Genomic DNA, 27323 nt, shown 5'->3' with positions numbered 1-27323 from the left:
CAAGAACAGTAAAATTTTAAAAAAGAGTATGAAATACTCAGAAATAAATTTAACAAGGGAACGTGCAAGAGAAAAGCTATAGGAACTCATTAAGCGAGACAAAGAGAAGACTTGAACAAATTAATTTTAATAGTATATTTCATGTTTCAACATGTAATCAATATAAAAATTATTAAGGAGATATGTTGTAATATGTTTTCTTGGTAAGTGTTGGAGCTCTGCTGTGTATTTTGCACTTGCACTTGCAGCTCAGTTAGGACATTTCATGTCCTCAATAGCTGCATGTGGTTTGGGGCTACCATACTGGACAGTGCAGATGTGGATGCAGAGGATGGGGAAGAGGAAGGAAAATTAATGCTCACAAAATGCCGACGGGCAGGTAAATTTGTATACGTATAGGAAGAGGAATTTTACATGATCTATCAAAATTTAAACGTATACGTCATTTCACCCCACGTACCACTTCTAGGGATTTATCCAGAGAGTTTATCACCGGGCATTCAGTATTTTTAAGTTCCTTCGTTCGTTTGGCAACTTGCGTGCAGAAAGGTTGTGCTGATGGCACTTCACCCCACAGTATAGGAGTACCTACCTTATCACATTTCTGTTTTGAACAATGAAAAGGGTAACTTATTGTTTTCATCCACATTTCTTGGATTATTAATGAAGCTGATTTTTTCCATATTTTTATTATTAATTTTGTTTCTCCCTCTGTGAATTGCCATTTCATGTTCTTTGTTCTGTTTTTATGTCATAATGGATTGGATTTGTTATCGCTGCATAAGCTTTCTAAACCAAAAGAGCAGGGTGTTTTCCGGCACCAACGACCACTTCTCTGATTCTCCAGACACCAAACCAGGTGTTCAACAATTCAATTCAGTTCTGACACTAACTACCCAGAGTTAGCACAGACGCTACAGGTTAAGGGCTCAGTCCCACAAGACTGTCCTCTGCACCCCCACCCCCCACTTCAGATGTTGGCCACGAGTACCCGGCCTCCTATACTTCTGATAGACCAGCTATAAATTGGCGGTTCCCACAACGCGCTCCCCAAATTCAATCATTTATCTTAAGGGCTCACAGAACTCAGGAATACACTTTACTTATGTTTACCGGCTTATTGTAAAGCATATTATCAAGGATGCAAATGAACAGCCAGGTGAAGAGGTACACAGGGTGAGGGCCAGAGGGGTCTAGAGCACTGGAGCTTCTGTCCTGTGGATCTGGGGTGCGCCACCCTCCTGACACGCACATGCACGTACCAACAAGCAAGCTCTCCAAACCATGCTGTTCAGGGGATTTTCTGGGTGTTTCATCACGTAGGTAGGCATGATTGATTATTAACTGCATCTCCAGTACGTCTCCTCTCCCCGGACTTTGGGCAACTGGGGCTAAAAGTTCTAGGCACGTAATCAAGGTTTGGTCTTTCTGGTGATCAGCTGCCTTCCTGAAGCTATCTAGGGCCCCAACAACGGTTACCACATGTGATATTGTGAAATATATATTTGGTCTTCCTCCCCAGTCTCTTGAAATACAAATCCTAAAATCCTTAGAATCCCCAAAGTGACGAGTGTCTTTTTTACCCTAATGAATTGACTGGTGGCTGCCTGCCCCTTGTGCCAGGAACCAGGGACAAAGACCAAATATAAGTTTGCATTATACCGCAAAGGGCATTAGTGTTTGTTACTGAAAGAAAGTGAGCCGAAATGCTGGGCGCCGATCAAACTTTACTAAAGGAAGAAAATCTGCCGGGCTGTGCTCAGAATGAGGGCAGCCCCAGGCCTGGCGTGGGAGAGCTCATATAGACTGTGGGGAAGGCTGACGTAATCAGGGAAGGGTTTGGTGCTGGAGTGGAAGATACGGCTGGTGGATGCAACCAGGTGGAAGGTTGCACCCACGCGGAACTAGAGGAGTTTCTATTTCTCAGAAACCACAGGCTTCTTTCTCCTAAGGGAAAGGCTGGTGGCCATTTGGTGCTGAGTGTGTGTAAAATGGCGCTTCTCACGTCCAAGATCCATCGGTTACGTAGACAACAACTATTTTCCTCTCTTGACTTGTCTGTTCATTTTTACGTATGTAAATCTATCGACTTCCCCTTGTGATCTCTTCCATTGCCCTTGTGACCCAGGAGCATCACTGCGTCTTGAGAGTAGCTGTGTATGCACATAGTCTCTATGTTGATTCATCTACCAGTACCACTGCATTTAAATTATTTTACCTTTTAATGCCTGCGTGGAAAAGTTCTCACTGATTGCAATTTTTTTTTTTTTTTGGTTCTTCTCTGCCACTTATTCTTACAGATGAGCAGTGAAAGCCTTTTCTCAAATTAAAAAAAAAAAAAAAAAAAGATTGTTTTCTGGTTTGAAACACCAGGAATCTATAGATTAATTTGAGTCTCCCCGTCCAAAAATGTGTTGTATTCCTTTGTCCAGGTTCTCATTTGTGTTCCCTCAGGGAAGCTCTGCAGTTTTCTTACATAGGCTTCTCTCATTTCTGGTTAAGGAATTGCTATTGTGTTTGTTGCTATTGTGTTTGGGATATTTTTCCATTGCCACTTTTAAGTAGTTTTCCCCCCTGGACTGGGGAAGTGTTATTGATTTCAGCATTACTTATTTCACACTTGATAATTGGATTATTCCTCTTAGCTTTAGTAGTTTGTCAGGTAATCGTCTTGCCTTTTCCAGAAAGATAATCATAGTTACATGTAATTATAGCTTTTCCTGCTTCCTTTCTGGTATACCTACTTTGTGCTTTATTGCTAGCCTAACATTTTGACAAAAATGTTAAGTGACAGTCACAATAGAGGGAATCACTCTTGTTGTCCAGATATTAATGCGAATGCCCACAGCGTTTCAACACTGAGTACTAAGTTGGCCAAATCGTTTTGAGGAAGGCGTTCTTTATCACTTTAAGAAAGTTTTCACTTTGTGCGCTACGTTGATCTCAGGTTTAGGTATTCCAGGGTGAGTTTTTGTTTGTTTGTTTGTTTGCTTTTGCTCTTCAACAGGTTAAATAACATTGGGTCATCTCTGCTTAAAGGTTTGACAGAATGAGTTGGCCCTACCTCTTTCTGGTAAAGCAGATATTCGATTCTAATTCTTCTTTATTTTATCAACTGATCCCTTTGGTTTTCCTACCTGCTGTTAAGTTGCATGTATTATGTTCCACACATTGTTAGAAAATTGCCCGTCCCACCTAGATTTTAAAACTAATCATCACAAAACCATACAGAGCATTTTTGTAAATTTAAAATATGTCCTCTATATTTTTAGGTCTGTTGTTGGATGGCCTTGTCGTTCACGATGCTGTCTATCGGGGCTTTCCTTTTTTGTCTGTATTGTCGGTCTGTTCAAAGAACCAGCTCTTGGTTTCACTGACCTATTCTGCATGGGTTTTTAATGCTTACTGCCTTCATCTTTATTAGTGTCTGCTTTCCTTGTTGTTTTGGGGGGGTCTTTGTTATTATTGCTTTTCTAACTTCTGGACTTGAATGTTTAGTTCGATTATGTTGAATCCTTTTTATTAATTAATTAAACCATTAAAGGCTGTTATCTGTCCTATGAATATGGCTTTAGCCATCGCTCATAGCTTTCTTCTCTGTTAAATTGGAGATGACTCTACATCAGGGCCGTAGTAGCTTCTTAAAAATGAGTTAGATAGCTTTCTGTCTTTGGAATGGATCGTAGTATGGTAATTGTACATTCCATGAATGTTAAAAAATAAAGTTTGTCCATAAATCACTGCAAGCATGGAGTCTCTTTGGAGAAATTTCTTTGGATACCTTTTTGGATTTTGCTGCCTGGGAGTTGAAAATAGAAATCTCGGTGTGGGTTTAATTTGTATTTCTCAAATTGTCAGTGAGGTTGTCCATCTCTTGTTACGTTTAAGAGCCGCTGGCATTCTTTTCCTGTGAATTTGTGTTCATGTTCTTGGCTCATTTTTCTGTTGGATTGTTGTTGATGATTTTTGCATGGACATCGATTATATGGCAATGAAAAACCAGTTAAGACAGATACATACACACCCTCACATTTTATTTATCAATCTACCGTGCAGTAATTTGCAATGTGGTGAATTACATCCTTTTGGTTCTTCATTCAGCCCTTATTCACAAAGCGCCTCCTAATGTCAGGTGAGTGGGGCAGACAAAAGCTCTGGTACCATGGAGCTCCCATTTTAGTGGGGCCAACAAGTAATAAAGAAGTAAACAAAGCACTGTCATAGTATAATTTCAGGCAGTGATAAGTGTTAAGATTAAGTGCTGAGTCGTGGTGTGGTATTCCTCTAATAAGTTATGACCGTCTGTGTCTCTTTTTTCTTTCTGTACGTGTATGTGTGCACACACATACTGTTGTTCTTCAGGTTATGTCAGCCCTGCTGATTTTAAAGAATAAATTGGTGCGCTTGCCAACTTTCCCATGCTCGGTAACATTTTTACTTACATAGCAATTTTCTCTTTTTGAAGTTTTGGTGAAATCATCTTGGTCTGATTTCTTTTTCAATGAAATCCTTGGCCACCTTTTGAATTTCCCCAGTGGTTTTAGTGTAAGCACATTTTCTCTCTCTCCTGAAGTCAGTTTTGGAAATTAAATTGCCTCCATTTCATCTACATTCAAAATTGTTTAGCATTTTAAAAACTTAGTCTCCATCCCCTCTGTTCTTCCTAATCCCATTTGTTTTTCTCACATCTTTGTACCCTAGTCAGACAACCATTCCATTGTGCACACAGATCCCATGGTCAGGAATTCGGGCAGGGCACAGTGGGGACGTGTTGTCTCTGCTCTGAGATGTCTGTGGCCTCAGGTGGGAAGGCCCAGGCAGGTGGGGCTGGAATCTTCTGAGTGCTCAGTCACTACACCTGGCCTCTCCATGCAGCTTGGCTTCCTCACAGCATGGCGGGCCCAGGGCAGTCCGACTTCTTACAGGGAGCCCGGGACTCCCAAGGCATGCATTTCTGGGAACTATCCAGAAGCTGAACTGCTATCGTGACTGAGCCTGGGATGTCCCACAGCATCACTCTTGCTGTACTCCACCCGTGGAAGTGGTCACAGGCCTGCCCACATTCAAGGGGAGGGACACGGACCCCACCTCTCAGTAGGAGGCTGTCAAGGCCATGGTGTAGAAGAGCTCGTGACGTGGACGGACCATCATTGTGTCCGCCACTGGAATGACACGCAGCCAAGCTGTTGTTATCATCATATGCATACGTCTAGAAAGACATGGTGGCGAATCTTTCCTCTTCACTGCGTCTGGGAAAGTTCTTTGTCAAGTCAGCAAGTAAGCCTGTGCCTTGGAAACCAGGAGGATAGACCTTGATCCACTCCGGAGTTTTGAAGGGGCGCCTGTGCTTTTATCCACCTGCCTCAGAAGCCCAGGGATTGCGCCAGGAAGCCGGAACCAGTGCGTCCACCACCACCTGGTGCCAGGAGCCCTCAGTGCGGGTTCTGCTCTTTGGAGAAGTGAAAAGAGCCTCCCCAAAATGATTTCCCCCGAACAATGATTCTGGCACTAGCAGGAGGTGAGAATGCCATCACTTCTCTGAGCCTCTGTTTCCTCATCTGGAAAATGCGGTGTCTGGACATGAAGTGAGTTGATACATATAATGGCTCAAAAAGGGCCAAGAGCAGCTCCTTGGACACAGCCAGTCTGAGTTCCAGCCAAAGAGATTCCCCAGACGTGGTGCGGCCTCTGCCCTTCCTAATGCCTCATTATTTGCTCTTCGATTCTGTGAGCTCCTTCCCGTCACTGCAGTGAGCCCCCTCACCCCATTCAGCCCAAGATGCGTTCTGTCCTTTGCTAACGCACCCTGAAATTGGCAACGGAGGATAGGTCTCAAGCAACAGACTCAGGAAATGTGGGGTGATTCGAAAGTAGTTTTTGGATCAAGATGGGGGAGGCCTAGAGAACCCCATTCACATTGCAGAATAGGAAAGCAGCGAATCCAGCTGTCACCTGTGGGCAACTGAGGGCAAACTCTGGGGTGTGGCTAGAGGCTGCCGTGAAAACGTTTGCAAAGGTGAGCACGGGGTACAAAGTCACTTCTGACGGTCTTGGGTAACCTAGTCCCTGGGAGCCACAAACTCCAATCTTGACAGTATTGACCCCAGACCCCAGAAGGAACCTTCTGGCCTTTCCCTGACCTTGCTCATGGGGTCTCAGTGCGCAGAACCAAAGCGTGGACAGCTCACGAAAACCCAACTCAGAAAGAATTCTGAAAGTGACTAAATTGCAATGCTGGTCCGCTTTCTAACCTCACCATGCCTATCATACGAATGGAAGAGTGCCCATTAGCAAAGAGTGCTTACCTCGCAGCTGTGATGAGGGTATCTGAGATGACTTGGAAGACTTGGAGAACCTTTGGTCCCTCCAAAATGTCACTCCAGCTGGGAGTTCTGTAAGCCTTCCTGCTAGCCTTCCCAAAGACATTGGTTTCCTAGGCTTGGAAGGGTCTCTGTATCTCTGTCTCTGTCTCTGTCTCTCTCCCTCACCCACACCTGAGTCCCCAGGCTGAGCCCTGGATCTGGTATCATGGTGGAGGTCACCAGGCCAAGATGCCCCCAGCCCACTTGGGCCCCCTTCATTAGCGCCTTGCTTTGGGCTCGGTGGGGGGGGGGGGGAAAGACGAAGCAGAAGGCAGGGGAGGTGGGGTGCAATGTTAAATGAGGTGTCCAGGAACACCTCGCTGAGGGGGTGTCCTTTCGGTGAGCCAGGTTGAACCCTGGGGGAAGAGAGTTCCAGACGGCAAAGAGCCAGTGCAAATGCCCTGACCAGGCCTGTGCCTGGCATGTTTCAGAAAGGGTGAGGAGGCCAGTGTGGCTGGATCAGTGCATGCAAGGGGGAGAGCGGGACGGGGTGAGGCCAGAGAGGACCCGGGCTGGATCCCATTGGACTCTGTAGAACACTGTCTGGCCTTTGGCTCCGAGTGTGAATGGGAGGGGAGCCAATTGGAGGTTTTCAGACAGAAGAGGGTCGCGACCTGCTCAGGTGGACGAGCCGCCCAGCAGGTTCAGCAGTCCATCTGTGGGCCCAAGTACGCAGACTGAGTCTCAGTGTCCTGGGTGAGCTAGGGAGAGTCAGACTGAAGTCTCATCCCCCAGGAGAACTGACCCCACATTTCTGGGCCAGTTTCTGGAGCACTGTCTGGAAAAGACTAGTCCTGATTCCCCTCGTCTTTGTCCCTTTCCTCCAGCTAACCCCTTGCAGTCCATCCTCTCCCCCTGTGGATTCTTACCCACAGAAGACTCCTTTGCCTCCTTTTCTACCATACTATGGCCTGCTGGCTTACCAGCAAGAGAACATGCCCCTTTCTCTGTTTCTCTGTCAGAGAAAAGGCGAGCAAGGTTCTCAGATCACAGTAGTGGCTTAAGTAAGAAATCAAACTGCAGTTCCTGAATTCAGTAACAGAGATATACACCTGAACAGAGTAAATATTTTAGTGTGCAAATTATACCTCAATAAAACTAACTTCAACAAAAGCAAATAAGCATATCAACAAGAAGTTGTGAGACAGTCAAGAAAATGGCAAATGATCCAGGACAGTAATTGCAAGCCAGGAAATGGCCAGGGGAAGAGCCAGGATGACTGCTGGGCAGTGAGTCGGCCTAGAGACGAGCAGCCCAGGCAGACAAAGGCCGGAGGATGGCAAGGGAGGTGGCTGTTTAACTCACCATCGCTGGCAAGGTAGACTTTCAACGTCAGGGATAAAAGTACCTAAAACCAATGGAACGTCATAGAACCACTTTGGGAAGATGAGGTGAAAAAGTGTGGTGGGTACTGGTATAAAACAAGCAACTTCTCATCTATTCATCAGTAATTAAGGTCTGAAAACGAGGAACCAGGAAAGAAAGAACAAGAACGCACCAATCCCTGTTTACTGCACGCAGCTGCTGCCAGCGGTCAGGTGCGACTCTGCACCCTTCTCTCCCCCGTCATCATCATCACGACCCCCAACCAGCACCACGACCGTCAGAGCATCCCCTACCTCCAGGGCACAACGTCGGGGCTCTCCAAGCTCTGCAAAAGCACACCCTGTCCAGGCCAACGGACTAACGGGGACTGGACTCACCCTCCCATTGGAAACACCTCAAAACAACCGAACGACAGGTATGAGCACAGGTTTTGGAGTCACCGATCTCTGGGAGCCAGCAGACAAACGAGGTACGCCATGCCATTTCCCCAGCTTCCTGCCTGGACAGCTTCTTTCCTGGTGGAGCCTGGCGGACACCGGACTTTAGGAGATGGCTCAGAGTCCGGGTGGCTGGAGGTCGCAGAGCAGAGGACCAGAGAGGAGACACAGAGCCCTGGATCTCCGTAGAGGGCCCGGCTGCAGGGTTCAGCAGACCACCGACGAGCACCGGCGTGGGAGGAAACTACCTGAGGCTGGGGATTGGAACCCCCACCCCGGGATGAAAGGTGGCTCTGCCCCGCAGGCAAGCGGGACCCAGACTAGTCCCCACTCGCCAGGACGGACAGCCTCCTCATTCGGGAGGCTTCGGGCAGGGCACTCGGAAGGGTCTTCTTGCCTCAGTGGTGTGGAAAAGGTAACCTACACTGAGCTGCTCTGGTCCCACGCAGCACATCTGCAACGCGAGACTCAGGAGGGTGAGACTGATTCCGATACCTGCACAGCATCCCACAGCACAGCTCGTGGCGTGTGTCACGGAACAGAGTCACCCAGCACTGGAGGACAAGGCCCAACGCGCACATGGGACGTCCCATCAAACCCTAGCAGGAACACAAAGCAGCAGAAAAGTCCAGCCCGTAACGAGGACAGAGATCAGTCACTGGAAGGCACCCAGAGTGGAAAGGAAGAGGCCCGGCTGCCTTTCTTCTGAGGAAACACGGTCGTGCGTGGAGAAAAGCCGATGGCATCTCCCACATGCTGACGACAACTCCTTGGTAAGTTTAGCAGGGTGCAGGACCCAGCATATTTCACAGGGAGCTGACTTTCCTCCAAACGCTCCAGCCAGTTGTCCCGGCACTTTTCTTCACTAGTGTTTTCTGCACGGAGCCGGTGAACCACCAAGACCCTACTGTAGTGTTTCTGGGTCCTTTGTTCTTCTCACGCACAAGCCCACGTTTTTTTACCTGTGGTTTTGTTGTTGTGGCTTGTTTCTTGGCAGGACAGAGCCCAGCAGTGATAAGGATGTGGGAAACCAGCATTCTGCAGGCGGGCTCCTCTTCCTGAGAGCAATTTTCTACTGTGCATTGAGAATTTATAAAGTAAATTGACAATCAGGTAGTTAACTTGGTAAGTCTACGTCCTGGAATCTATCCCGATGGGGTAACCATTCATTGAAATAATTATGCTCATTAAAATCATTACCTACAATGATTTCAGGGGGAAATGGGAAACAATTTAAGCGTTCAAAAGTTACACTACAATGCATCTCTTATGTGTCCATTACGTGGATTTTTTACTGGTTATGAATATTCATGAGTTACAAAGCAGATTGTCACCCCTCATGCCCAAGACGTGGGGGCCAGATCCATACTGGCAGCATGCCCATTACCACAAATTGTATTTGAACCCCGTGTCCCCACCCAATTATCCCCAAACTCCCTCCCCCTCCCCCCCCACTTTGTATCCCAAGGTACGTTCTCTCCCTCTGCAAGTCCAACGCACCACTGTGGTCTTTCTTTCCTTCCTTCTTTCTCTCTTAGTTCCCACTTGTGAGTGAGCACGTGTGGTATTTATCCCTCTGTGCTTTGCTTATTTCATTCAACATAAGTTTCTCCAGGTGCATCCATGTTGTTGCAAATGGGAGAATTTCATTCTTTTTTATGGCAGAGTAGAGTGCTATGGTGTGTGTGTGTGTGTGTGTGTGTGTGTGTGTGTGTGTGTATATGGGGTATATATATATACCCCATTTTCCATATCCAATCATCCATGGATGGACATTTAGGTTGGTTCCATATCTTGGCTATTGCAAACAGAGCTGTGATGAACATAGGAGTGCAGGTATCCTTTGGACATGAGGATTTCCAGTTCTCTGGGTATATACTGAAATTGGGATTCCTGGATCTTATGGAAGATCTACCTGTAGTTGTTTGAGATTCCTCCATACTGTTTTCCACAGTGGTGGTACTAATTGACAGTCCCACCAACAGTGCAGGAGCGTTCCCTTCTCTCCACACCCTCGCCAGCATTTGTTATTCACCGTCTTTTTGAGTATAGCCAGTCTAACTGGTGAGGTGGCATCTCAATCAAGTTTTAATTTGCATTTCCCTGATGACTAGTGATGTTGAGCATTTTTCATGTCCTTGCTGGCCATTTCTGTCTTCCTTTGAAAATTGTCTATTCAGCTCCTTTGCCCATTTTTGAATTGGGTTATTTGGTTTTTTACCATAAAATTTCTTGAGTTCTATGTATATTCTGGATATTAATCCCTTGTCAGATGTATAGTTAGTGAAAATTTTCTCCCACTCTGTAGGCTGTCATTTCTCTCTGTTTATAGTTTCCTTTGCTGTGCAGAAGCTTTTTAGTTTGAAATCGTCCCATTTGTTTACTTTATCTTTAGCTGCTTTTGCTTTCGGGCTCACGTTCAGAAATTCTGTGCCCAGACCTGGTTCCGGAAGTGTTTCCCCTATATTTTCCCTTCGTAATTTTACATTTTCAGGTCTTATACTTCAGTCTTTAATCCATTTTGAGTTGATTGTAGTATACGGTGAGAAGTGCATATCTAGTTTCATTCTTCAGCATATGGATATCTCATTTTCCCAGCACCACTTGTTGAAAAGGCAGTCTTTTACCCAATGTAGATTTTTGTTGCCTTTGTCCTATATCAAATAACTCCAAGCCTGAGGGGTGATTTCTGGGTTCCCAATTCTGTTCCACTGGTCTGAGTGTCTATTTTTATGTCAGTACCATGCTGTTTTGGTTATAATACATTTGTAGCATAATTTGAAGTCACATAGTGTTGTATCTGCAGCTTTATATTTTTCTCAGGATTGCTTTGGCTATGCTGGGTCTCTTGTTGTTCCATATGAAAGTTAAGATTGTTTTTTTTCCAATTCTGTGGAAAATGTGATTTTTATTTTGATGGGGATTGCATTGAATCTGTAGATCATTTTGGGCAGTATAGACATTTTCACAATGTTAATTCTTCCAATCCAAGAGTATAGAATATCTTTCCATCTTTTTTGTTTCTTCTTTCATTTCTTTCAGTAGTAGTTTGTAGTTCCCATTATAGAGATCTATCACCTCTTTAGTTAAATTGATCCCTAGGGATTTTTTTTGTTTGTGTGTGACAATTGTAAATGGACTTACTTTCTTTATTTCTCTTTGTTAGTTCACTATTCTAGTATATATATTCAACTGATTTGGGGCATTTATTTTGTGTCCTTCAATGTTACTGAAGTTGTTAACAAGTTCTAGGAGTTTTTGATAGAGTCTTTAGGTTTTTCTATATGTAGTATCATGTCTCTTTGCAAATAGAGACAGTTTGACTTCATCGTTTCCAATCTGGATTCCCTTTATTTCTTTCTCTTGCCTGATTGCTCTGGCTAGTGTTTCCATTACTATGTTAAATAGAAGTGGTGAGAGTGGGCATCTTTGTCTTGTTCTTGTTCTTAAGGGAAAGGAACTTGGTTTTCCTCTATTCAGAATCATACTGGATTTCCGGTCAAGATGGCAGAAAAGATGGTTCTCAGCATCACTCTCTCCCACAAATCAAGCGATTTACAACTATAAAATTGTAACATGAGCCAAACTGGGGCCGCTGGAGCTCAGGGGAAGAGGAGGAGAGACCTACGGAGTTCATGAAGGCAGGAGCACCTATGATGAGAGAAAGAAAAAGCTGTTCTGAGAGTTTTGGGCCACGGCTGCTTTAAGGCTGGAGTTGCTGAGTCCTGGGAGCAGGAGCCGGCAGAAGCCACAGCTGTGCCCTTCAGATGGAGTTTACTTGGAGGTGGCAGGGGAGAAGATGGCCTTGATAACCCTGAGGACAGCAAGACAATAATAGGGTTCCCATGGGCCCACGCAGGAGCAAGGAGCCAGAACAACTGAAAAACGGGAGCCATTGAGAGACTGGTGAGTCATCGCAGGGCCCATCCCATGGGAAGCGTTTGAAGCATGGGTGGTGGGCAAGATGGGAACACCAGGAGAATACTAGGACCCAGCAAGGACAGATGACCTGCCCCCCAATCAGCACAGGACCACTCAGAAGAGACTGGTGAGGAATGCAGAACTGCATGGGGTGCAGTTTGATGAAAAATCTCAGTCCCAGATCAGAGATTCTACAGAACACAGATCCACTGGGTCTCTGGAGAGTTGGAAGTAAGTATAAGATCAACCATTTAACCCTGAGCTGCACAAAAAGCCTTCCCTAGGGAAACAGCAACAAAGTAGCCATTTAAACAACCACACAGGCAGATCCTAAGATGGCAGTGGCTGTGTTGGTTGGCGTGGAGTAGCTGAGGTGGAAAAGGCGACCACTGGGCCTTAGGCAGATGGGAAACTTGTGGACCTTCCTCTTGCCATCTCTTAAGGGAGGACCGCAGCTGGTGGCCGGTCGTGGGGGCTGACCGCCACTTTGCCCTTGGCAGGAGATGCTGCCTCATTTACAGGCAACAGCTTTGAAGTATGGAGCAGGAAAAGAACTGTTTCTTAGCTGCAAAAGCGAGTCTCTAAACAGGGAACACAACACCAGGGCTGCTGTGGATGCAGACAGGACCCCGGAGGTTGGGTCCATGCTGAAGGCGGCCAGCTGCCCTATCCAGGATTCGAGGTTTCAGGCCGGCATAAAAGAAGATTCCTGGGAGCGCCTGAGCTGTGCCACGGCTCCCAGTGAGCATCCCAAGGCAGCAGCAGCCAAGAATGGGGACGGTGACAATGCAGAGGCAGAGAGGGATGCGCCTGACCCAGCACAGCCCTGTGAGTGATCCCCGGCCAGGCCCTGCTTGGGGGGCTGACGCCCACCCGGCTTCTGCCTGCCCCACTGAGCCACACACCTGCCCCGGGGCTGCCTCCATTTTCTCAGGTGGTGGCAGCTCCGGCCCGGCTCGGCCAAGCCTTTCATCCTCACCCAGCTCGGCTCCTCACTGAGCCTTCCCACTTGCTTGTCCTGGTGTGGGGCTTCCCAGGGCCTGCGGGCTGGCCTCCCGTCCCACTCCCTCCGTGGTTCTCTGGCAGGGCTGGTGGCATGACGCATCCTGGGCCAGCGTCGGGAGGGCAAGGAAGTATGGGCTGGGCTGACTGTCACTCCACCGTACCCTGGGCTCTGGCCCCTGGTAAATTTCCTGTTACCAGGAGGCAGATACAATCTCTGCTGCCACCAGTTCTGAAAAACGCCTAACCGATTTCTGGTTAGGAATAGTGTGGTCAGAGAGTTCCCAAGTTCACTTGAACCTACCAGAGAGCTGACTGCGGGTGGGCACCCGACTTGGTCCGTGCTGGGGGGATTCAAAGGTGAACCGTGCGCTGCAGGCTCCTCCCCCAAGGAGCTCACGCTCTGTTGTGGGAGATAAGAAAAGTACACAAATAACCGTGATACCAGGAGGAAGGTGATAAGTCCCGAGAAAGATCTACACAGTGCTACAAAGGCACCCAGAGTGACCAGTCATCTGCGCCTAGGAGAACCCTGGTAGACTTCCTGGGTGAGGCAGTGCTGAGCAAGGTCTTGAAGGCCCAGCTGATACACAAGGGCTGTAGAAGACACATCCCAGCTGAGCCCAGTGCACACAGAGTGGGGAGATGTCCAGCTAGGGAGTCGGAGACTCGACAGAAACCACACACCCTGTGGGGTCGCCACTGCATGATCCAACAGCATGGGCCAGAGTGCACGAACTGGGAGAAGTCCTGCACGGGAAGTGGAAGCTCAGCAGAGACCACACACCCTGCGGTACCGCCCCATGATCCGGCAGCCCAGCAGAGTCCAAGCTGACCAGAGAGGTGGCTCCCCGGAGAAGCCAAAGACCCAAGGCAACCACACACACAAGGCACTAGAGTCCAACTGAGTAGTCATGGAGGTAGACATACGAAATTGGCAACCACAGCGAAATCTTAGTTCATCAATAGTCTCAAACCATTGGACTGTGAAATCCCTGCCACAATGAATAAACATAAAAAAAAGATACCCAAAATACAAAATAAATCAAGAAAGTACAAAACCAAAGGTTAATAAATCTCAAATTCTAGATCCTATAGAACAAGGAGCCCTTGAAATGACTGACAAGGAATTTCGAGTGATAATTCTAAGGAAACTGAATGAGATACAAGAAAACTCAGCTAGACATCATGATGAAACGAGGAAAAGTATACAGGATCTGAAAGAGGAAATGTACAAGGAAATCAATGTCCTGAAGAAAATGTAGCAGAACTTGCTGAGCTGAAAAAATTATTCAGTGAAATAAAAAACACAACGGGGAGTTTAACCAGCAGGATTGTCGAAGTTGAAGAGAGAACCTCTGAGCTTGAAGATGGGCTGTTTGAAATAACTCAAGCAGACAAAAAAAGAAAAGAAAAAAGAATCAAAGACATTGAAGAAAATCTGAGAGAGATATCAGACAACCTTGAGCGCTCAAATATCCGAGTCATGGGTATCCCAGAAGGGGAGGAAAACGGAGATTGCACTGAAATCATATTCAACAAAATAGTGGCAGAAAACTTCCCAGGTATTGGAAACATCACAGATCTTCAGATCCAGGAAGCTCAACGATCTCCAAATGTATTCAACCCAAAAATGCCCTCTCCAAGCCATTTATAGTCAAATTGACAAAATTCAGAGACAAAGAGAGAATCTTAAAAGCTGCAAGAGAGAAGCGTCAAATCACCTATAAGGGAGCCCCAATCAGGCTAACATCAGACTTTTCATCACAAACACTAAAAGCTAGAAAGGAATGGGATGATATATTCAAAATACTAAAAGACAGAGATTGCCATCCAAGAATACTCTAACCTGCAAGGCTATCCTTCCGAAATGAAGGGCAAATAGTCTATTTCTCCGACAAACAATAACTGTGGGAGTTCACTACCCCACAACCAACCTTACAAGAAATCCTCAAGGGAGTACTGGGTTTGGTTCCTGAAAAATAACTACCACTGCCATAAAAACCCAAGAAAAATCAAAACCCACTAGTATAATAAAAATGGCATTCATGAAGAGAAAACAAACAAACAAAAATGCTATCTACAACCTAAGGAACCAACAGACACAGAAACCAAACAGTAAATCAGAAAGAAAGGAACAAAAGACACCTAAGACAACCAAACAGCCAATAAAATGCTAGGAATAAATCAACACCTTTCAGTAACAGCTCTTAATGTAAGAGGCTTAAATTCCCCAATCAAAAGACACAGACTGGCTGACTGGATCAAAAAGGAGGACCCAACTATATGCTGCCCACAAGAGACCCACCTCATCCATAAAGATTCACATAGACTAAGAGTGAAAGGATGGAAAAAGATTTACCGTGCAAACAGAAAAAAGAAATGAGTTGGAGTAGCTATTCTTATATCTGATAAAATAGACTTTAAACTAAAAACCATAAAAAGAGACAATGAGGGACACTACTTAATGATAAAAGGACTGATCCATCAAGAAGACATAAGAATCATAAATATGTATGCACCCAATGTTGGAGCAGCCAGATTTATAAAACAAACTCTATTAGACCTAAAGAAGGAAATAGACACTAATACCATAGTAACAGGGGACCTGAACACCCCACTGTCAATACCAGACAGATCATCTAGGCAAAGAATCAGTAGAGAAACACAAGATCTAAACAATACTCCAGACCAATTTGAATTGGCAGATATCTACAGAACACTCCATTCAACAACCTCAGAATATTCATTCTTCTCAGCAGCACATGGATCATTCTCCAGGATAGATCACATATTAGGTCACAAATCAAGTCTCAATAAATTCAAAAAAATTGGAATTATCCCATGTATTTTCTCAGACAACAATTGATTAAAACTAGAAATTAATAACAAACAAAACTCTGGAAACTATACAAACACATGGAAATTAAACAGAATTCTATTTAATGACATATGGGTCCAAGAAGAATTCAAGCAGGAAATCAAAAAATTTATTGAAACTATTGAAAATAATGATACATCATACCAAAACCTGTGGGATACTGCAAAAGCAGTATTAAGGGTCAAAATTGTTGCATTAAATGCTCACCTCAGAAGAATGGAAAGATGGCAAGTGAACAACCTAACACTTCACCGTAAAGAACTAGAAAAACAAGATCAATCCAAACCTAAAGTTAGCAGATGGAAAGAAATCGTTAAGATCAGAGCAGAATTTAATGAAATTGACACCCAAAAATCAATACAAAAGATCAATTAATCAAAAAGTTGGTTTTTGGAAAAGATAAATAAAATTGACAAACCATTAGCATGGCTAACAAAAAAAAAAAAAAAAAAGAAGAGAGAAGATTCAAATAACAAAAATTAGAAATGAAAAAGGTGATATTAAAACTGATTCATCTGAAATACCAGGAATCATTCGAGACCAGGATCAACAAATATATGCCAACAAATTTGAAAATCTGGAGGAAATGCATAAATTTCGGGCCACACACAAGCTCCCAAAACTGAACCATGAAGACGTAGAAAATTTGAACAGGCCAATAACAATAAAGGAGATTGAAGCTGTTATCAGAAGGCTCCCAACAAAGAAAAGCCCAGGACCAGATGGATTCACAGCAGAATTTTACGAAACATTCAAAGAGGAATTGACACCGATTCTTTACAAACTATTCCAAAAGATTGAAAGAGACACAAATCTTCCAAACTCATTCTATGAAGCAAACATCATCCTGATACCAAAACCAGGTAAAGATGTAACCAAAAAGAAAACTGCAGGACGATATCCTTGATGAATATAGATGCAAAAATCCTCACTAAAATACTAGCAAACAGAATACAGCAACACATACGTAATATTATTCACCACAATCAAGTGGGATTCATCCCAGGGATGCAAGGTTGTTTCAACATACGCAAATCGATAAATGTGATACACCATACTAATAAAGTCAAACACAAGGACCATATGATCATCTCTATAGATGCTGAAAAAGCATTTGATAAAATTCAGCACTCATTCAGGACAAAGACCCCGTATAAGTTAGGTATAGAGGGAAAGTCTCTCAACATAATTAAAGCCATATATACCAAACCCACTGCCAATATCATCCTGAATGGGGAAAAGCTGAAAGCTTTTCCTTTAAGAACAGGAACTAGACAAGGATGCCCACTCTCACCACTCCTATTCAACATAGTGTTGGAAGTACTAGCCAGAGCAATCAGAGAAGAGAAGGAAATAAAGGGCATCCAGATTGGAAAAGATGAAGTCAAACTGTCCCTGTTTTCAGATGACATGATCGTATATATGGAACAGCCTAAAACCTCTACAAAAAAAACTCTTGGAATTGATAAATGATTTCAGCACAGTAGCAGGATACAAAATCAACACACAAAAATAAGTAGCATTTCTTTTCTCCAGTAGTGAACATGCAGAACGAGAAATCAAGAAAGCCTGCCCATTTACAATAGCTATCAAAAAAATAACATACATTATAATTGAGTTAACCAAGGAGGTGAAAAATCTCTATAATGAGAACTACAAAACACTGCTGAGAGAAATTAGAGATGATTCAAGATGGAACGATATCCCATGCTCTTGGATTGGAAGAATCAACATAGTGAAAATATCCATACTACCCAAAGTGATACACAAATTCAATGCAATCCCCATCAAAATTCCAAAGACATTTTTCTCGGAAATGGAAAGAACTATCCAGGCATTTATATGGAATAATAAAAGACGACGCTTAGCCAAAGCAATGCTGACCAAAAAAAATAAAGCTGGAGGCATAACACTACCCGGCTTTAAGCTGTACTACAAAGCTATAATAACCAAAACAGTATGGTACTAGCAGAAAAACAGACACACTGATCAATGGAAAAGAAAAGCGAATCCAGAAATCAACCCACACACTTACTGCCATCTTATCTTTGACAAATGGACCAAGCCTATTCACTGCAGAATGGACTGCCTCGTCAGCAAACGGTGCTGGGATAACTGGATATCCATATGCAGGAGAATGAAACTAGTCTCATACCTCTCACCATATACTAAAATCAACTCAAAATGGATTAAGCATTCAAATATACACCCTGAAACAGTAAAAATTCTTAAAGACAACATAAGAGAAACACTTCAGGAAATAGGATTGGGCACAGACTTCATGAATACGACCCCAAAAGCACGGGCAACAAAAGGAAAAATAAACAAATGGGATTATATCAAACTAAAAAGCTTCTGTACAGCAAAAGAAACAACTGAGTTAAAGACAACCAACAGATTGGGAGAAAGTATTTGCGAAATATACATCTGACAAATGATTAATATGCAGAATATACAAGGAACTGAAACAACTTTACAAGAAAAAAACAAACAACCCAATTAAAAAATGGGCAAAAGAGCTAAGTAGGCATTTCTCTAAGGAAGATATACAAATGGCCAACAGACATATGAAAAAATGCTCAACATCACTCAGCATCCGAGAAATGCATATCAAAACCACACTGAGATACGATCTAACCCCAGTTAGGATGGCAAAAGACTCTGAATGATAAATGCTGGCGAGGTTGCGGAGAAAAAGGAACTCTCATACATTTTTGGTGGGACTGCAAAATGGTGCAGCCTCTATCGAAAATGGTATGGAGGTTCCTCAAACAATTACAGATAGACCTACCATGCGACCCAGTGATACCACTGCTGGGAATATACCCAGAGGAATGGAAATCATCATGTCGAAGGTATACCTGTTCCCCAATGTTCATAGCAGCACTCTTTACAATAATAGCCAAGAGTTGGAACCAGCCCAAATGTCCATAATCGGATGAGTGGATACGGAAAACGTGGTACATCTACACAATGGAATACTACTCAGCTATAAAAACGAATGAAATACTGCCATTTGCAACAACATGGATGGACCTTGACAGAATTATATTAAGTGAAACGAGTCAGGCACAGAAAGAGAAATATCACATGTTCTCACTTATTGGTGAGAGCTAAAAATTAATATATAAATTCACACACACACACACACACACACAAAAGAAAAAACCGGGAGGAGGGAAGAAGATATAACAACCACAATTACTTGAAGTTGATACGACAAGGAAACACAAATGACATTGTTGGGGGGGAGGGAGGAGAGGGAGGAGGGAGGGAGGTTTTGGTAAGGGGCAGCAATAATCAACCACAATGTATATCGACAAAATGAAAGTTAAAAAATAAATAAATAAATAAACAACCACACAGCTCAAGTACTGGTTCCCACAGGCTGTTCCCTCATGTTAGAAGCAAAAGGACATAAAATTAGTTCCAGCACAGGCACACCACCAGCACCTTGGGACCTGCCTGGGAACCGGAGGCTTGGAACCGGGGACCAGACCCCACTCCCACTTCCAGGCAAACTATGCCAGTGCATCAGGGCCAGCCTGGGGACCCGAGGCACAGAGAAGGGGATGGATGCCCCTCTCACAACTGGGCACACCACATCAGCACCTCAGCGCCCACCCGGGGACCCAGGGCATGAAGAAGGGAACTGGACCTCTCTCCCACAACAAGGCACACCGCGCCAGCATCTTGGGGCCTGCCTGGCCCAGAGGCACATAGAAGGGGTCTGGACCTCTCTCCCACAACCACACAAACTGTGCCAGCACCTCAGAGCCTGCCCAGTGACCTGAGGCATGGAGAAGGGGACCAGAACTCTCTCCCACAACCAGGCACACAGTGCCACAACCTCAGGGCCAGCCCAGGGACCCAGGGCATGGAGAAGGGGACCGGACCTCTCTCCCACAGCCAGACACACCACACCAGTGCCTCAGGCCTGCCCAGGGTCACAAAGCATGGAGAAGGGGACCGGACCACCCTCCCCCAACCAGGCACACCGCGCCAGTGCCTTGGGACCACCCATGGACCTGGGACATGGAGAAGGGGTCTGGACCCCCCTTCGCCAACCAGGCACACAACACCAGTGCCTTAGGCCTACCAAGGGACCTGGGGCATGGAGATGGGGACCAGACCACCCTACACCAACCAGGCACACTGACCCAGCTCCTTGGTTCTCACCTGCTGACCCAAGGCGTGGAGAAGGGGACCAGACACACCATCCACAACCAGGCACATGGCAGCAGTGCCTTGGGGCCTGCCCAGGGACCAGAGCCATGGAGAGGGGGACCAGACACACCCTGCAACCAGGCACACTACGAGTGCCAAGGACCATACCAAAACAGCAACTCAATGTGGGTGGCCCATGGCAGCCTCCACAATAACAATGGCTCCCGCGAAAGTAACTAGACATCACAACCACCATGCACATGGTCCGCCAGCCACTGGAGTGCATTCACACAAGAGTCATCAGCAGAGACAAAGAAAAGAAGAGGATGTCTCTTTCCACAAAGCCCATTTCAGAGTGACAGAAGAAGGATCTCCTCTATGATAATATCGGAGGACCCAATCACATCTCTCAACATTGGACAGATCATCTAGGCAACAAATTAACAGAGTAACCATTATTCTTTCAGAAGGAGAGAAGACATCTAGGGTAATTAGAGTGGGGAGGGGAAGGGAATGGGGGAAGGGGAGAGATTGGACAAGGGGCATAAAGAATAATCGCAATTTATAACAATATATATGCTAGTAATATTGATTTGATCTACATATCCCAGTGTTCAACCCCCAAAATATGTATAATCAATTTTGATTCAATAAATAAAATAATTTTTTTTTTTTTTAAACGAGAAAAAAGAATCATACTGGTGGTGGGCTTGTCATAGATGGCTTTTACTGTGTTGAGATACTTTCCTTCTATACATAATTTGTTGAGAGTCTTTATCATGAAGGGATGTTGAATTTTGTTAAATGCTTTTTCAGCATCTATTGAGATAATCATATGGTCTTTGTCCTTGAATTTGTTGATGTGATGTATCATGTTTATTGACTTTTGTGTGTTGAACCATCCTTGCATTCCTGGGATGAATCCCACTTGATCATAGCATGTAATTTTTTCAATGTGTTGCTGTATTCTGATTGCTAGTATTTTATTGAGGACTGTTGCCTCTGTCTTCATCAAGGATATTAGCCTGTAATTTTCTTTTTTTGTTGTGTGTTTATCTGATTTTGGTATCAGAGTTATATTGGCTTCAGAGACTGAGTTTGGGAGAATGGGTTCTCTTTCAATTTTTTGTAGTATTTTGAGGAGAATTGGTATTAACTCCTCTTTAAAAGTTTGATAGAATTCAGCTGTAAAGCCATCCAGACCTGGACATTTCTTGGTTGGAAGATTGCTGATTACCACTTCAATCTCCTTGCTTATTATTGGTCTGTTCAGGTTTTCTATCTCTTCTTGGTTCAGTCTGGGTAGTTTTTATGTGTCTAGAAACTGATCCATACCTTCCATATTTTCGTATTTGTTGTCATCCATTTGTCTATGACAGTCTCTAATGATTCTTCATATTTCTGTGGTGTCAGCTGTCATTTCTCCCTTTTCATTTCTTATTTTTGTTATTTGGGTCTTCTCTCGTCTTTTTTTTTTTTTTAACCTAGCTAATGGTTTGTCTATTTTATTTATCTTCTCAAAAACCCAACTTTTTATTTCATTGATCTTTTCTGTTGTTTTTTGGGTCTCTATTTCATCTAGTTCTGCTCTGATCTTAATTATTCCTTTCCATCTACTACCTTTAGGTTTGGATTGTTGTTGCTTTTCAAGTTCTTTGAGGTGTAGTGTTTGGTTGTTTATTTGAAGTTTTTCTGTTCTTTTGATGTAAGCATTTATTGCTATAAATTTGCCTCTTAATACTGCTTTTGCAGTATCCCACAGGATTTGGTATGATATATCTTTATTTTCATTAGTTTCAAGACAGTTTTTGATTTCCTGTTTAATTTCTTCTTGAACCCATAATCATTCAGGAGGCTATTCTTTAGTTTTCATGTATTTGTATAGTTTCCAGAGTTTTGCTTATTTTCAATTTCCAGTTTTAGTCCATTGTGGTCTAAATAGATACTTGGAATGATTTTAGCTTTTCAAATTTTCTCTTTTTTGTCTTTTTTGTGACCGGAAAGGGGATTGCAACCCTTGGCTTAGCGTTGACAGTGCCACACTCAGCCAGTGAGCGCACCGGCTATCCCTATATAGGGTCCGAACCCGCAGCCGGAGCGCTGCTGCGCTCCCAGCACCGCACTCTCCTAAGTGAGCCACGAGGTCGGCCCAGCTTTTAAAATTTTCTGAGACTAGTTTTGTGACCTAATATGTGGTCTATCCTGGAGAATGTTCTGTGAGCTGATGAGAAGAAAGTGTATTCTTTAGTTGTTGGGTGAAATGTTCTGTATATATCTGCCAGGTCCAGTTGGTCTAAAGTGTAGATTAACTCCTGTGTCTCTTGGTTGATTTGTTGCCTGGAAGATCTGTCCCATACTGAGAGAGGAGTGTTAAGATCACCCACTATTAATGTATTAGGGCCTATTTCTTTCTTTAGGTCTAAGAGGGTTTGCTTTATATACTGGGTGCTTCAGTATTGGGTGCATACATTCTTATGATTGTTATGTCTTCTAGCTGGATAGATCCTTTTATCATTATATAGTGGCCTTCTTTTCTCTTTTTATGTGTTTTGGTTTAAAGCCTATTTTGTCCATTGTAAGAATAGATACTCCTGCTGGGTTATGGTTTCCATTTACATGGTATATCTTTTTCCATCCCTTCACTTATAGTCTGCGTGCATCTCTACAGGTGAGGTGGGTCTCTTAAGGACAGCGTATATTCGTGTCTAGCTTTGGAATCCAATCAGTCAGTCTGTGTCTTTTGAATGGGGTGTTTAATCCATTCACATTTACAGTAGTTATTGACAAGTATTGTTTAATTCCTGTCATTTAATTGCTTTTTGTTTAGATGATTTAAATCTTTTGATCATTATTTCCCCTTTTATTTCTTATCTTTGATGTTAGTTGGAAATTTAAGATGGTGTGATTTAGCTTCTTTCTCTTTCTCACTGGCATTTTTGTTTAAATGGCAGGTTTTGCTCTTTCTTGTATATTTGTGTTCATCATTATTCACATTCCAGATGAAGGACTCCCTTGAGAATTTCTTGCAGGGCTGGTCGTCTGGTGGTGAACTCCCACTGTTTTTCTTTTTCTGGGAAATACACTATTTCTCCCTCATTTCTGAAGGAAAATCCTTGCTCGGTAAGGAATTCTTGGCTGGGAACTTTTTTCTTTTAGCATTTTGAATATATCATTCCACTTTCTTCTAGCCTGTAAGGTTTGGGTTGAGAAGTCTGCTGTTAGTCTGTGGGGGCTCCCCTATGGGTGACTTGCTGCCTTTCTGTTGCTGCTTTTAGAATTCTCTCTTTGTCTTTGAACTCAGCAGATTTAACTATAATGTGTTTTGGGGAGGATCTTTTTGGATTGAATTTGTTTGTGGAACTTTGAGCTTCCTGAATCTGAAGGTTTGTATCTCTCCCTACCATTGCAAAGTTTTCTGTAAGTATTTCCTTGGATAGGTTTTCAACACTGTTTCCTTTCTCATTCCCTTCTGGAATATCCACAGACAGGATGGTAGAGCCCTTGAGGTTGTCTGCTATCTCTCTTAGATTTTCCTCATTATTTTTAATTCTTTTTTCCTTTTTTTGTTCTGCCTGGGTTATTTGGAAATGACCATCTTCGAGATCTGAAATTCTTTCTTCTCCTTGCTCTACCCTGCTGCTCAAATTCTCTGTTGAGTTTTTTTTTTCATTCTGTGAATCTTTCATTTCTAGGAGTTCTGCTGTTCTCTTTTTTAAGGTATTAATCACTTTCTAAATTTCCTCCTTCATATTCTGGATATTTTTTCTTGTTTTGTTGTGTTCTCTAATTGAGTCTTCTTTTATTTCTTCAAGTTTTCTTAAGATCATTGTTCAGAATTCCTTTTCAGACATTTTTCAAGGATTCCCTGTACTATGGGTTCTGAAATTTGAGCATTACTGTATTCCTTCGGAGGTGTCATATCCTCTTGTTTGTTTGAAGTTCTTGTATTTTTTCATTGACATTTGGTCATCTGGTAGAGGACTTTCTCCTTCTATTACTCTGAGGTTGGCTATGAGGATAAAGATTTCCTCCTCTATTTGCAAGCTTTATTGGTGACTCTTCTTATGTCAGTGTAGTCGAGTGAGCAGTAGGTTACCTGCGGAGTGGCCCTGGCTGCTACTGTGGTGGTGAACTATCCTTGCTTGACAGTAGGTGTGGTAGTGGCTATATTACACCAACTTGGGTCCTGTTCCAGAATCTGTGGCCATAGAATGAGCTCCCAGCACCATGTGGGTCTCCTCGGCTCACATTGGTGGGGCGCACTGCTGGTGCTGGTGCTTCCCTCTGTGTCCAAGGGGGAAGGTGTCACCTGCACCATGTGGATCTCCTCACCTCACTGTGGCGGGGTGGGCTGCGAGTCCTGGTGTTTCCCTCTGGGTCCAAGGGGGATCATCCATTACATTTTGAAGAATTATTAGAATGAGGTAAAGGTTACATGCTAGATGAATATATTCAGGAAGAAACTTAATGGTAAACTTGCAAAAATTATATGCTGTGTATTATTGCTATACATTTAATATAGGAATACAACTCTAAAACTGAGAAAATCCCCCAAAATGTTGACAGTCGTTAGCCCTGAATGGCAGGGCACAATTGGCTTTCATCTTCTTTTATTTCTGAAATTGTCATCAACTCCCTTGTACTAGTAGAATATCCAAACCCCAGACCCTCCTGTAACAACACAAGGACAAAGGAAAGAAAATGTGGAGTAGTATTTCACTACGTATATATACCATATGTTCCTTATCCAGTCATCCCACGATGGGACATTTAGGTTGGTTCCATAGCTTAGCTATTGTAAATAGAGGTGCGATAAACACGGGAGTGCAGGTGTCCCTTCGACATGGAGATTTCCATTGCTTTGGGTATATACTCTTCAGTGGGATTGCTGGATTGTACAGCAATTCTCTATGTAGTTGTCTGAGGAACCTCCATACTGAGTTCCATAGTGGCTGCACTAATTTACAGTCCCACCAACAGTGTAGAAGAGTTCCCACCCTCCACATCCTCACCAGCATTTGTTATCTTCTGTCATTCTGGTAATAGTCAGTCTAACTGGGATAAGATGATATCCCAATGTGGTTTTGATTTGCATTTCTCACATGATTAGTGATGGTGGGCGTTTTTTCATATACCTGTTGGCCATTCACATCCCTTCCTTTGAGGGATGTCTAGTCCACTCCTTTGCCCACTTTCTAACTGGATTATTTTGTTGTGGTTGTTGTGTTATTTGATTTGGTTTTACTGTTAAGTTGTCTGAGTTCCTTGTATGTTCTGGATATTAATCCCTTGTCGGATTTATACTTTGCAATTAATTTCTCCCATTCTGTAGGATGTCTTTTCACTCTATTGATTGTTGCCTTTGCTGTGCAGACGTTTGATGTAATCCCATTTGCTAACTTTTTCTTTTGTCACTTGTGCTTTTGGGGTTTTATTCATAAAATCTTTGTCTAGCCCTACCTCCTGAAGTGTTTCTTCTATGTTTGCCTCTAGGAATTTTATAGTTTCACGTCTTATATTTAAGTCTTTAATACTCATTTTGAGTTGATTTTGATATATGGTGAGAGGTACGAGTCTAGTTTCATTCTTCTGCATGTGAATGCCCAGTTTTCCCAGTACCTTTTCTTGAAGAGGCAGTCTTTTCCCAATGTATGTTCTTATTGCCTTTGTCAAAGATCAGTTGGCTGCAAGTAAGTGGGTTGGTTTCTGTAAGTGAGTGGATTCTCTATTCTGTTCCACTGGTCCCTGTGTCTGTTTTTGTGTCAGTACTATGCTGTTTTTGGTTGCTATAGCTTTGTAGTATAATTTGAGGTCAGGTAGTTTTATGCCTCCAGCTTTATTATTTCTTTATTTGCTCAGGATTGCATTGGCTATTCGGGGTCTTTTGTTGTTGCATATGAATGTTGTTATTGTTTTTTTCCTATTTATGTGAGGAACATCATTGGTGTTTTGATCGGGATTGCATTGAATCTGTATGAATTACTATTAGGTCATGCAGTTGCACAGACTCCCAGCTACTCTCCAAACTGGGTTCGGGCCTGTGAGGACAAAGAAACCCTCATGTGGCAGGGGTTGCTGGCATTTGTGCAGTTGGTGGAAACAGCTGAGGTTATTCCAGCTTACCTTCTCTCTGCCCGACACTGAGGCAGTCCCTGCGGGGAGACAGTGAGTAGAGGCAGGATGCCTTGCTCTGCTTTCTGTCGTGCTATCCCAACCTTCTGTGCTCCACAAAGATTTTGTCACTCCCCTCATACTCTGCAGCTTATCTCTTCAGTGGTTCCAGTCAGAATATAGATGTTTATTTACTGTTTTGGTCTCTTTCTGTTGGGGGGGGCAGTATGAGGTCCAGAAAAATCTAGTTGGCCATCTTGCTCCACCCTCCCTCTCCATAATTTTAAAGTCCTTTTGGTAACGTGAAATGTTAAAGTGAAATTAAGTAATACATATCCATTAACTGTCTGAGTCATTTAAAATATTAAAACATTAATTATTAAGCATAAGTTTAAAGTTTATATACATTAACATCTTGTTTTTATGTAGGGTAGAAAAGCTATATCCATGGGGTCTGCTAGTAAACATGAAAAAATTGTTCTATGAGGATGTACATTCTTCTGGAAAATAGAAAATGTAGATTCATAAGATTTTGGAATGTGACAAACAGTTGAAAATAGATTACTTCCTAGGTTTTAACAAATGTAAGGTTACTAAAAGTTTAAAATTAAAAATGAATATGTGTAATTAAAACTTCTAGAGATAGGGAAATAATCTCAATATGCAAAGTATATGAGAAAAGAAAGATGTGTTTTTGGTGAGAAACTGTAAAAAGACCCATGGATGTATATATATATGTTTGTTAAGAAGGAGCAATTTTGTCTTATTCAGAAGTTATTTAAAGATTGTCCCAAAATATGAACTTAGGAGGTAATTCGAAACAAGGCAGGAAAGAACCCATAAGAAGGAGGTGTAAAAATACATATAGATATTAGTGTGAGGTTGTATATATACTTGGTAAAGAAAGTAGAAGGCAGAGTAATTTTTTCTCTTGCATGAGAGCGAGCTTTGTGTAGTGAAGATGATAAAGGAAAGAGGAAAGGAAGTCTTTGTCATAGGATACAATGCTCATGAAAGGAATTTTATGTGATCAACTTGAGTAAAATTAGAAGGGAATTATTTGTAAGTTTATCTGAACATTAAGGAGTGATATAAAAAGCACACTGATGCAAGACG

Source organism: Cynocephalus volans, chromosome X (genome assembly GCF_027409185.1).
Source record: "Cynocephalus volans isolate mCynVol1 chromosome X, mCynVol1.pri, whole genome shotgun sequence".
In the NCBI taxonomy this organism is placed as follows: Eukaryota; Metazoa; Chordata; class Mammalia; order Dermoptera; family Cynocephalidae; genus Cynocephalus; species Cynocephalus volans.
The sequence above is the reverse complement of the archived record's forward strand: the minus strand, read 5'-3'. Positions refer to the sequence as shown.